Source organism: Budorcas taxicolor, chromosome 4, assembly GCF_023091745.1.
Source record: "Budorcas taxicolor isolate Tak-1 chromosome 4, Takin1.1, whole genome shotgun sequence".
Lineage (NCBI taxonomy): Eukaryota > Metazoa > Chordata > Mammalia > Artiodactyla > Bovidae > Budorcas > Budorcas taxicolor.
Window position 1 is genome coordinate 30,927,567 of NC_068913.1, and position 11,205 is coordinate 30,938,771.

Here is an 11,205-nt window from a genome sequence, read left to right on the forward strand (position 1 = left end):
ATCCATACACACACACACACACACACACACATATATATATACACACACATATACTAATACATATATATATATATACACATACACATATATATACTAATATATATATATATATACACACACACACACACACACATATATATATACACACACATATACTAATACATCTATATATATATACACATACACATATATATACTAATATATATATATATATACACACACACACACAAAAAAAAAAAAACCAGTAAGGTGTTTAAACTTTATCCTAAAGAAAATACAGTTACTGATTGCATATCACTTTTAGCCATTTTAAGTCACTTTAAATCCGAAAGATTCTTCCAACTTTTGCAACTGCTTATGCTGAAACTTCAAGGATCTTTTCTCTGTGGACACAGCCAATGTCTATCCATACAACCAGGCCAAAAATATGAAGCCTGTTATACCGTAACTTCCCTGACTGCCTCAAACAGACTTCCTCCTATGAACATCTCTACTATCCACTAACTCTGTGATCTACTTACTGCCTTGTAAGTTACTCTTTTGTAAATATGTTTACTTTCTACAGCTGGCAAATGCCTCAAAAGCAAGGAACCATATTGTGTATCCTTGGGACAGCACTGTGGTGGTTCCCAGTGATCCCTACCTCTGCTATTCATTCCCTATAATCTTCTTCTCTTGAACCTGGGCTGGACATAGTATCACCTCTTTACAACTAAAATAAAGTAAAAATGACACGGTTTTGTTTCCAAAAACAAGTTACAGAAGATTCTGGCTTCTGTCTTTCTCTTTTTCTCTTGCTCTCTCCCTTGCTCACTTTTCCTGGACTAGGAAATGGCAACCCACTCCAGTATTCTTCCCTGGAGAATTCCATGAACAGAGGAGACTGGGGGGCTACAGTCCATGGAGTAGCAAAGAGTCGGACATGACTGAGTGACTAACATACTTGCTCATTTTGAGGAAAGTCATCCACCATGTTGGGGACTGACTTATGGAGAGGCCCACGTGACAGGAAAGTGTTATCTCCAGCCAACAGCCACATGAACCATAAGCGAGCTCGAGAGCTGTCAATCCTACTCCTAGAGAACCTTGAGACGACTGCAGCCCCAGGGGACATTGGATTATAATCTTGTAGAGACTCTGAACCAGAGATCCCCCACTAAGCTGCATCTAGACCCCTGAAATGAAGATAATAAATGTCTATTTTTATAAGCTGCTCTATTTGGATGAAATTTATTGTACAGTCCCATATAACTAAGAATAATACCTAAGGTAACAGACTACAAAAAACTGATTTTATATTATCCAAGTCCTCTTGCTTTTCTTCCCTTGTTTATTTTGACTGAAGAAGTGTGTCAGCACAGTGAACTTCGACATAAATATTTTCTGAGTTTTTATGCAAAATGAAGAATTGCTAAACATGGAAGATACACCCAACAGTAAAGATGCTGCTGCTTATTCACATTTTACATCACTTATGATCTTCTCCCACACAGTCATGCCTATTTCCATGGAATGATGAGAACATCTATCAGGAAAGCTTCTATGAACTCAAAGTGCCTGGGACCGATGACAAAGACGGGACAGCAGGGCATCTGTTTAGAGAAACAGGATGAACCATCTTTTCCACTAGTGGTAACCATGGAAAGTCCTGTTGATTGAAAGATTTCTCACATGTTCCCTTAAACTATTAAGCTCTTGAGTCACAAAAGCAATTCCACCTAACTTCCTTTTCTGAGACTTCTTTCTTATTCCAGTAAAGAAAAAAAATGAATGAATCTGCTGGAAACTATATTCCAGTGTTTTTATTTATTTTTTTTAGTATCAGTTATTTTGTTAGGTTTATGTAAGAAATTTAAAACACCAGTTTGTGGGAATAAACTCCATTTGGGAGACAAAATGCAGAGCAGAGATAGCCCTGGAGCTGAGAAACACCTTTGGTTTTTGGCAGAATTTTCGAGTCCACGGCCTTCTGATTAGCTTGGAGCTGCTCGGTAAACTCTTATTTCTCCTTCTCTGTGAGGATCTTGTCTTCCTGGTGCCTGAGCTTAAGAAGTTTTTGTTCTTTGAAGTAAGCATGAGTGAGATGCTTTGGGCTTTTCACACTGCTGATGAAGATGGTGATGACAAATTTCTGGTGTGTTCTATGCAGAGAAACTAGATTGAAGATCAGAGGTCCAGTCACAAGCAGCAGGTCACTATCCAGTTTCTTCAGGAAAATCACTCTCATTGCTGTAAGGATGGTCAAAATGGTCCTAAGACTGATGCTAACTCAGAATTTTCTAACATGCTGACTGAAGAGATTTTTGTTATCTGTGGCCCACTAGCTTTCCAGGAACATCTTCAGGAGGATAATATTTGGGTGTTTTGAGAAGTTTAATTACTCAAGTACCATCATTCTTGTCATTACCAACTGGAAAGAGTGCCTATGAATTTTATATATAATTTAGGAAAGAGAGTGAGAATTTACATAATTTAAATAACATGCCTACGTCTATCATGGAACTGTATGGCATAAAACTTTGAAGAACTTCTGTGCTGTGCTGTGCTTAGTCACTCAGTTGAATCCTGTGAAACTAGACACCTCTGAATACTAACCACTCTTTCAGATGGTCCAGGGGTGGCTGCAGGGTATGAAATTTTCTATTAAAAACAACTTCAGTGAAACAGGTAAGTCAATAGTAAAGGGGAGTGTAAAGTTTTGAGAGTTGATTCATTAATGTGCTGTGCTTAGTTTCTAAGTCATGTCCAACTCTTTTTGACCCCAGGCTGCAGCCCACCAGGCTCCTTCATCCCTGGGGATTCTCCAGGCAAGAATACTGGAGTGGGTCACCATGCCCTTTTCCAGGGGATCTTCCCAACCCAGGGATAGAACCCATGTCTTCCCGCCTTACAGTCAGATTCCTTACTGTCTGAGTCACCAGGGAAGCCATCAAAGAACTTCTAGTTTGAGCTTGAAAAAAAAAAAAAAAGATACATGGGGCAGTAAGAAGGAAAAACAAAAATAGAACTCGCTTCCCCCAAAACCAGAGATTCCTGCTGAAAATTGCTATCATTCTCATTATTCTTAATCTCATCAACTAATATTTACTTTATTTTGCAGTTTACACAGTGTATTTTGGATTGCACAAAATAAGCCTATACATAACAGGGAAGTTGGCAAACATTTTGTTCTTATGATGATACTGTTAAATCAGACAGGTTAAGTTTGTTGGCCAAGGTCAAATAACCAGTAAATGGCAGACTAAGACTTGCACCAATACTTCCTAACAGTTAAAATTACACTGAGATGATAAGAATTGAGTAATAGTTGAATGACTTGCCACAAGGGGGAATCCCTTTAATTTAGTGCCACTTTTATGAAATAATTGTAGCACAGGGGGAATGAAAAGCAAGGCAGAATGAGACAAACTTTCTAGAGACAGAATCCATTTCAAAAGAAAGATAAAAAGAGTTCAGCAGCTTCTTGTACAGTACTAGTCAAAACAAATGCACTTTTCCAACATCTCTCACTTTCATTCCTCTGCAAAGTATTGGTATGAGGTGACAGAGAAACTTGAAGAAAAAGTCTTCAATATGGATTGGTTCAATGAATGAGGGGTTAAAAACCTCAACAGAAAGAGGAAAAGACTAATAATTAAAGAATTTCAATGATTTATTGGGACTCATTCTTATAATCAGAGCAGCAAACGAATTGTCTAACGTATGGGTAGAGAAAGGATAATTTTAGGTTGCTAAATAGTCCGGGATTGCAAATAACCAAGTTAACCCATTTCCTTGAACTCATTCATTTATTAATTACATTTCTAGCTAACTGAATAATCATCATCCAGAGAGCTTATAAAAATAAATATTCCAGGCTTCCCTGGTGGCTCAGTGGTAAAGAATCCACCTGTCAATGTAGGAGACAGGGGTTTGACCCCTGATCGGGAAGATCCCACATGCCAAGGAGCAAATAAGCCTATGGGCCACAACTATTGAGCCTGTGCTCTAGAGCCTGGGAGTTGCAACTACTGAGTCCATTTGCTCCAACTATTGAAGCACGCATGCCCCAGAACCCATGCTCTGCAACAAAAGAAGCAGCCACTATAATGAGAAGCCCCGGGTGCTGTGACAACCTAGAGGGCTGGGATGGGGTGGGAGGTAGGAGGGAGGCACAAGAAGGAGGGGACATATGTATATCTATGGCTGATCCAAGTTGATTTTTGGCAGAAACCAACACAATATTGTAACTATCCTTCATAAAAATAAATAAATTAAGAAAAAAGTGGGGTGAGATCCAATAATCCACATTTTTAAGTTAGCACTTGAGATGATTGTAATGTGCTGCTATATTTGGCAACCACTTGACTCCACAGTACAATACTTGTACAGAAGTTACAAGACATTTTCAAATAATTTATTTTTGATAAAGCATTATTCAATTACTGTGACATTTCTGGGAGTTGTGGGAGTTAGAGGAACACTAAGTATCTGTCCATCTTGTGTCCCACACCCACTTCCTCACACAGACATAACTAAATACATTTACCCCTGTGTCTGAATTCTCTATTCATTTCCACATCCTATCTATCCTGGACACTCTCTGTTTCCATAGAAAGCCCATCAATACTCTGGCCTTACAGCTTCTGAATTTCCTCAGTATCAGCAACTTCCGTCATTATTCCACTGCTCTATAGACATTTGTGCTGCCTGGAATGGAAATAAACAACCCCAAAATTGCTTTCAGCAGCTCAATGTGAACCCCACCCTTCACAACCCTTTGAGCCTAGGGACTTTAGCCTCCAGCGCTAAAGGAGTCTGTAGTCAACCTTCATGCAAAGGCTCCGAGGTCCCTAATAACATAATGTTCAAGTTTGTACTCTGTTCTAATCTGTACTAGAATCAATGGAAAATGGCTTTTACAGCTAGAAGCACCACACTGATATGCAAATATCTACTGGGGCAACATTGTAAACTATTATTAACGAAGCTAGCATTTTAGGATGGAAGAAACATTATTAGAAATCCATTATTCTGAATCCTGGCTCTCTCAGGATTCTGATTCAGTAATTCTAGAATAGGATCCAGGAACCTACATTTTTATATTGGGTTGGCCAAAAAGTTTGTTCAGGATTTTTTCTGTACAACGTTACATAAAAACCCAAAGGAACTTTTTGCCAATCCAACACATTGTATACTGATCACATTCAAGAAATCTTAACCTGAAGATTTAAAAGCAGATAATCTAGAGTAGATACTATAGATATAAGAAATACCTGAAAGTTTGACAAATAAACAGGAGAAAGTATGACAGATATCCTTTGAATAATAGGTTTTGAAAGATGTACCTAACTAGAGAGACTATAGGGAATAAAGTGAAGGACTTGAGAGAAGGCAGTTCACAACAGAAAAGGAGAGAAGGGGAATAAAGAAAACCTTAGTCTTCATGTAACAAGGCTCCTCAACACTGACTTTGCTTTTGGGCAGGAGTGCGTGGAGATGGAGTTTCGGGAAACAGTGTCTCCCAACTACAGATTAGTCTCTTTCACACACAGAGATGGACCAGGAGAGAAGGAAAAATGTCATAATATTCTCATGGAATGATACAAAGAACTCTGGCCAATATGCAAAGAACTAAGAGATAAAACAGAACTCAAACAAGATTTTCAACACAAAAGACCAAAGCTGGAAAACTTCCATGTGTGTCTTTGCTATCTCTAGGTACTGAGAGAATTATGAATGCTTTCTCTGCCCCACTGTTATTGTTCACAATAATTCCCTGAAGTACTCTCATGTACCAAAGGGATCATATTCAGAATTAGAAAATGATTCAGTAATTTCATTTTAAGTCTTTTCCAAAAGTCTATTCAATTCCTAGACTCTTTGTACTTGCAAAAACTGAATTTGCCTACCAGATAAAATGTTTTTTCTTAGTTCTCTAAAACATTAGTTACTTTCCAATCAGAAGACAGAAACTACACAGTATCTGAAAGAGGGAAAGGGAATTGCTTAAAGGTCAGGGGGTGGGTATGTGGACTCTAAGGGATACTCAGTGCTACCAAGGGAGAGTACTCAAGGAAAGGACAAACTTGGAGGGAAAGACTCCTTCCTCAAAGCCAGGACTCAGATCTCACTACAGAGGGTACAGTTGAATCCCACTGTCTGTTGGAAAAGTTGGCTGGGTTATTTCAACCCAACAGGGTTGCTGAGAAGCTACAAGTTTAGCTTATTATTGACTCACTGGAAAGCCAGTTTGGGTTCTATCTGGGCTCATAGAAAGTCACCTGGAAGTAGCAGGGGTGTGAGAAAGGGTCACTGATGATTCACGGGGAAACAAGCTGGTGAATCCATAGCACTTGCTAGCTGCCCTTAGGAGTGCCATCAAACTTACTGCTGGAAACCACCCAAGATGGGGTTGGTGTGGAGGGAGGCTGGGGAGGTGCCACTTGCTGTTTGATGCTAGAACACCACTGAAAAAAGCCGATTCACTCTTCAGGAGTTCAACTAAATGAGTACACCTGAACCTGGAAGAAGGCCACTCTCTCCTCTATTGTCCCCTCAACACTCTGTATTGCAGTGTTCAACCAGGCCCACTTTTATCACAGAGTAGAAGGAAAAAAAGGACGAATTTGGAGCTGAGGGGCAATAAACATAACTGGCCTATGTGCCTATTAACTAAATAAATATTTTTCTTTTCTAAAGGATATTTTTCCTTTTTTTTCTTTTCTTTTTCTTTTTCTTTTTTTTATTTTATTTTTTTTAATTTTAAAATCTTTAATTCTTACATGTGTTCCCAAACATGAACCCCCCCTCCCACCTCCCTCCCCATAACATCTCTGTGGGTCATCCCCATTACATTAATATATTTATGGTGTGTGTATATACATATATATATCCTTGGAGAAGGGAATGGCTACCCATATTCAACATATGGAAAAATATCATTTTCTTGAGAACTAAGTAAAGAAAATGTTATCTGATTCAGTAAAGGACAACTTTTGTACTTTCCTCAGTGTGTTCCAGTTTTTAATCTACCAAATACTACACTATCAGAAAACAAGTAGCTCCTATTAGTGACCATTTATGCCTGAGCCTCACTCAAATACAGAATAACTAGAAGTGGGATCCAGGCGTGGGTTTGTTTTTTTTTTTCTTCAAAAGCTTCCAGGTGATTATATGTTGTTAAGAACCAGTACTCATCATTTTATGCCAGAAATGTAGAAATCAACCCAACACCTTTACTTCCTCATCCCCTGCCCTCAGCTAATACATCACTGAAAACCATATGATTTATTAATCTCTTCACATTATACCCACAATACTGCTGCTTCCTACTCCAGGTCCCCATCATCCGTTACATGGATTAATGTAACAGTCTCCTTGTGGCCTCCATCTTCTCTTGTCCATCTCTAAGCAATTCTACTAAGAAATGGATTTTGGCTGTAGTGTCCCTGCCACTTCAGACTCTTGTTTTACTTTTTTACCTGGCTTATTCCTATTTATCATATCAAGTTCTAGTTCAAAAATTAACTTTTCTTTCTCCAGAAAACCTCCCCAAATTCTTAAACTAGATTCATTTAGCCCAGCTCCATTATTCATTACTATAGTATCTTAAATGTTTAACTTATTGCATTATCATAATGAGTCAAATAATAATTTATGTAATTATTTGGTTAATTTTGACTTACTAGACTTGAAGGGTAAAACTGATGAGAATAATAATGATAAATGTGGAGAAAGAAAAAAGGTTCCAAGCATCTGGATTTATGCTTTTACATATAAATCATAATGAGAGCAAACAATGAACATTTAGTGTATTTAATTAGCACACTATCTACAATACCCCTTTTAAGCCTCACAACAGTTTTAACAAGTGCATGTATTCACTCATTCATCCAACAATCTGCAAAGTGCTACATGTGCAAAAATTTAAGACCACATTTCTTAAAATGTGCTAAGAGAATGTGAAACACAAGTTGACCTGGACACTTACTTAAAATGCAGATTTGGCTGCTTTATCTTGAAACTACTTCATTAGGCTCAGTGAGGATAGGGCCTGGGTATCCATGTCATTAATAAGTTCCACAGGTAATTAGTATTTAGCTTAAGTTTAATGAAGCCCTGTTCTAGGAAAAGATTAAAACAAAGGTGTTACACCATCCAGACTGAGGGCAGGAGAAGTGGGCAATAGAGGATGAGACAGCTGACTCAATAATGAAAGACAGAGAAGCCTGATGCATGCTGCAGTCCATGGGGTCGCAAAGAGTCAGACACGACTTGGCAACTGAACAACAACAACATGTCATCTATATATAGACACCTGGACCCCCTTCCTATACCTACTGATTCCTATACCTACAATTTCCATTGGGTTGAGCCTAACAAGTGTAATTATTTTAAATTCTACAAATGATTATGAAACTAGACAACTCTGAATACTAACCACTCTTTTAAATGGTCCACGGGTAGCTGCAGGATATGGAATTTTGTATTAAAAACAACTTCAGTGAAACAAGATAAAGCAATAGTAAAGGTGAGTTAAAATTTCGAGAGTTCATTCATTAATGTGCTGTGCTTAGTCACTCAGTCATGTCCGACTCTTTGCATCCCCATGGACTGTAGCCCACCAGGCTCCTTTGTCCATGGGGATTATTCAGGCAAGAATACTTAAGTGGGTTGTCATACCCTCTTCCAGAGGATCTTCCCAACCTAGGGATCAAACCCAGGTCTCCTGCATTGCAGGCCAATTCTTAACCATCTGAGACACTGGGGAAGCCCCAACTGCTTTGTTTTCTCAAAAGCTTGAAAAATACTCCCTAGTCTACCATAGGGAATACCAGCTTTAAACAAGTTATGAATCAGTGAATACTGCAATACCATCATCACCCTTACATTATGCACAGAGAGATGTGATACTGCCCAAGATAAACATGGTTCAAGAAGATTGATGTGGCCATTGTGGCCAAGGAACCATGGGACTCTTTGTAAGAGAGAATGTGGCTAAAACCTTAAGATACTAGATGGTTTCTTGGAACTGTGTCTATTTGCAATGGAAACCTGCCTAGTTACAGATATTTTTGAAGACAATTTAATCTCTCACAGTCTAGAGTAGAAATACTAAAGAGAAAAGGGGAAGTGAAATTATTTATTTATTCATTTACTAAACAATTTACACAGTGCTATATGCTTTGGCCACCTCATGCAAAGAGTTGACTCATTGGAAAAGATTCTGATGCTGGGAGGGACTAGGGGCAGGAGGAGAAGGGGACGACAGAGGATGAGATGGCTGGATGGCGTCACCGACTCAATGGATGTGAGTCTGAGTAAACTCCGGGAGTTGGTGATGGACAGGGAGGCCTGGCATGCTGCAATTCATGGGGTCGCAGAGTCGGACACGACTGAGCGACTGAACTGAACTGAACTGATATGCACAAAAGAATTAGGGCCACATTTCTCAAAGTGTGGTATGAGATTCTGACACACAAATTCACCAGGACCCGAGAGAAGTTTAATGAAAATGAATCAAAAAGGGTATTTTCAAAATGAAGATGACTTCTGAAACTTATCTGTAATCTTTTTTTCTGTTTGAATTAATAATAATCACAGCTTACACTTAACATTTATTATATATACTGAGGACTTTAACATACATAATCTCATTGAAGCTTCATAACAATTTCATGAGATAAATGCTATTATTCTTCATGCATTCATTCATTCATTCAACAAATGTTCAAAATATATTGACCACAACCACTCTAGTCAACATTGTCTAATGAATGGGAATGGAACTATGAAAAAATAGTCACGTTCCCTGCTGCTGTAAAGACAAATAAAATATGCTTATTCAATAAATGTGCAAACTGAAGGCTCTGGGCACTGAGATTTAAACAGGTTATACAATGGTCTCAAGTTCAGAAGCAATAAGATGTAGAACCACAATCTGAACAACTAACAAGTTAATTGCAGGGCCACTGTGCCTTATATGTTCAAGTACCAAAACTAATTTAGGTCTAACTATGTGAAATTGCCATATTTATAGAGGAAAACATCAAATTTTGACTATTGCATATGCATCAATTTATACTCATATACTTTTCCATACATCTTAGTTCTTTTTTTCATTCTCAATAACTCTTCCTTCAGAGTTGTTTATGGCTGTTGATGACTCACACAGCAAATTTGAGAACTAAGCCTGATTTAAGGAAATTTATATTACTAGAAATTTGACAGGCCAGACGGCACTGCAGTTTGATGATGACTTGGTCCTTTTGAATTGTGAAATGTGGTCTGCTGTAGCCAACTAAGGGAATGGAGATAGCCTCAAACAGTTTAAAAGCAATAAATCACTGTGTAGAGAAGACTTGTTTATTTACTGCTGGCTATTTTGCCTCATTCTCAACACAATATAGGTCAAATAATACCATATAGACTAAGATAAAGACCAATTCATGGCAGGTTTCTTGTACATGCTTGAAGTTTTTGGTTTTCTTTTTGTTTTCAATGAGCATAGTCGACAACACTAAGTCAAGATATTTGTGACATATAACACAGTTCAGTATCAGGGATAACATGGCAATACTGTTCTCTGAATTAGAAATAAAGTTATGTGTTTTGTGGGTCAAAATAACCTGTTAAGAGAATTCTAAAACATTTTAAAGGCCATTGTCTTCTAACAACTCAAAGAGTTCTCTAAATAATTATGTAAAAATATACATATAAACATTTACATTTCTCTTCAAATATTTACCTCTCCAGTTGAGGGTTTCTCAATCTTGTCACTATTAACATATTGGGTCAGGAAATTCTTCGTTGTGTGTGTGTCAGGGTGGGGAGCTGGTCTGTGTATTTTAGGACAGTCACAATATCCTTGGCCTCTGCCAATAATATTCTCTCAGATATAATAATGAAAATAGTCTCCAGATATTGCTGATTATATCAGGGGCAAAACTGCCCCCATTAGACAACTACTACTCTTGCTGCTGCTGCTGCTGCAGACATAGAGATAGATAAACATAGGAGCATACTGTGATATGGAGACATGAATCTGTGTCTAAGTATGGAAATGGTGAAGACTGTCTTTGTGTGGGTCATAAGGTACAGTGGTTAAGAATAGCCAGAATCACACTGTGAATAGCCAGAAGTTCACACTGTGAACCTAACTTCTACCACATATTAGCTTTGAGATCTTTCAAACGATGGTAACAATAGGATTTCAAATATTTA

At 38.1% G+C, this 11,205-nt stretch overlaps 1 pseudogene; it reads right to left on the reverse strand.

Moving 5' to 3' along the window:
• Positions 1–1,852: 1,852 nt before the first annotated feature.
• Positions 1,853–10,490, reverse strand: LOC128046901 (60S ribosomal protein L6-like; annotated as a pseudogene).
• Between the last annotated feature and the right edge of the window lie 715 nt (positions 10,491–11,205).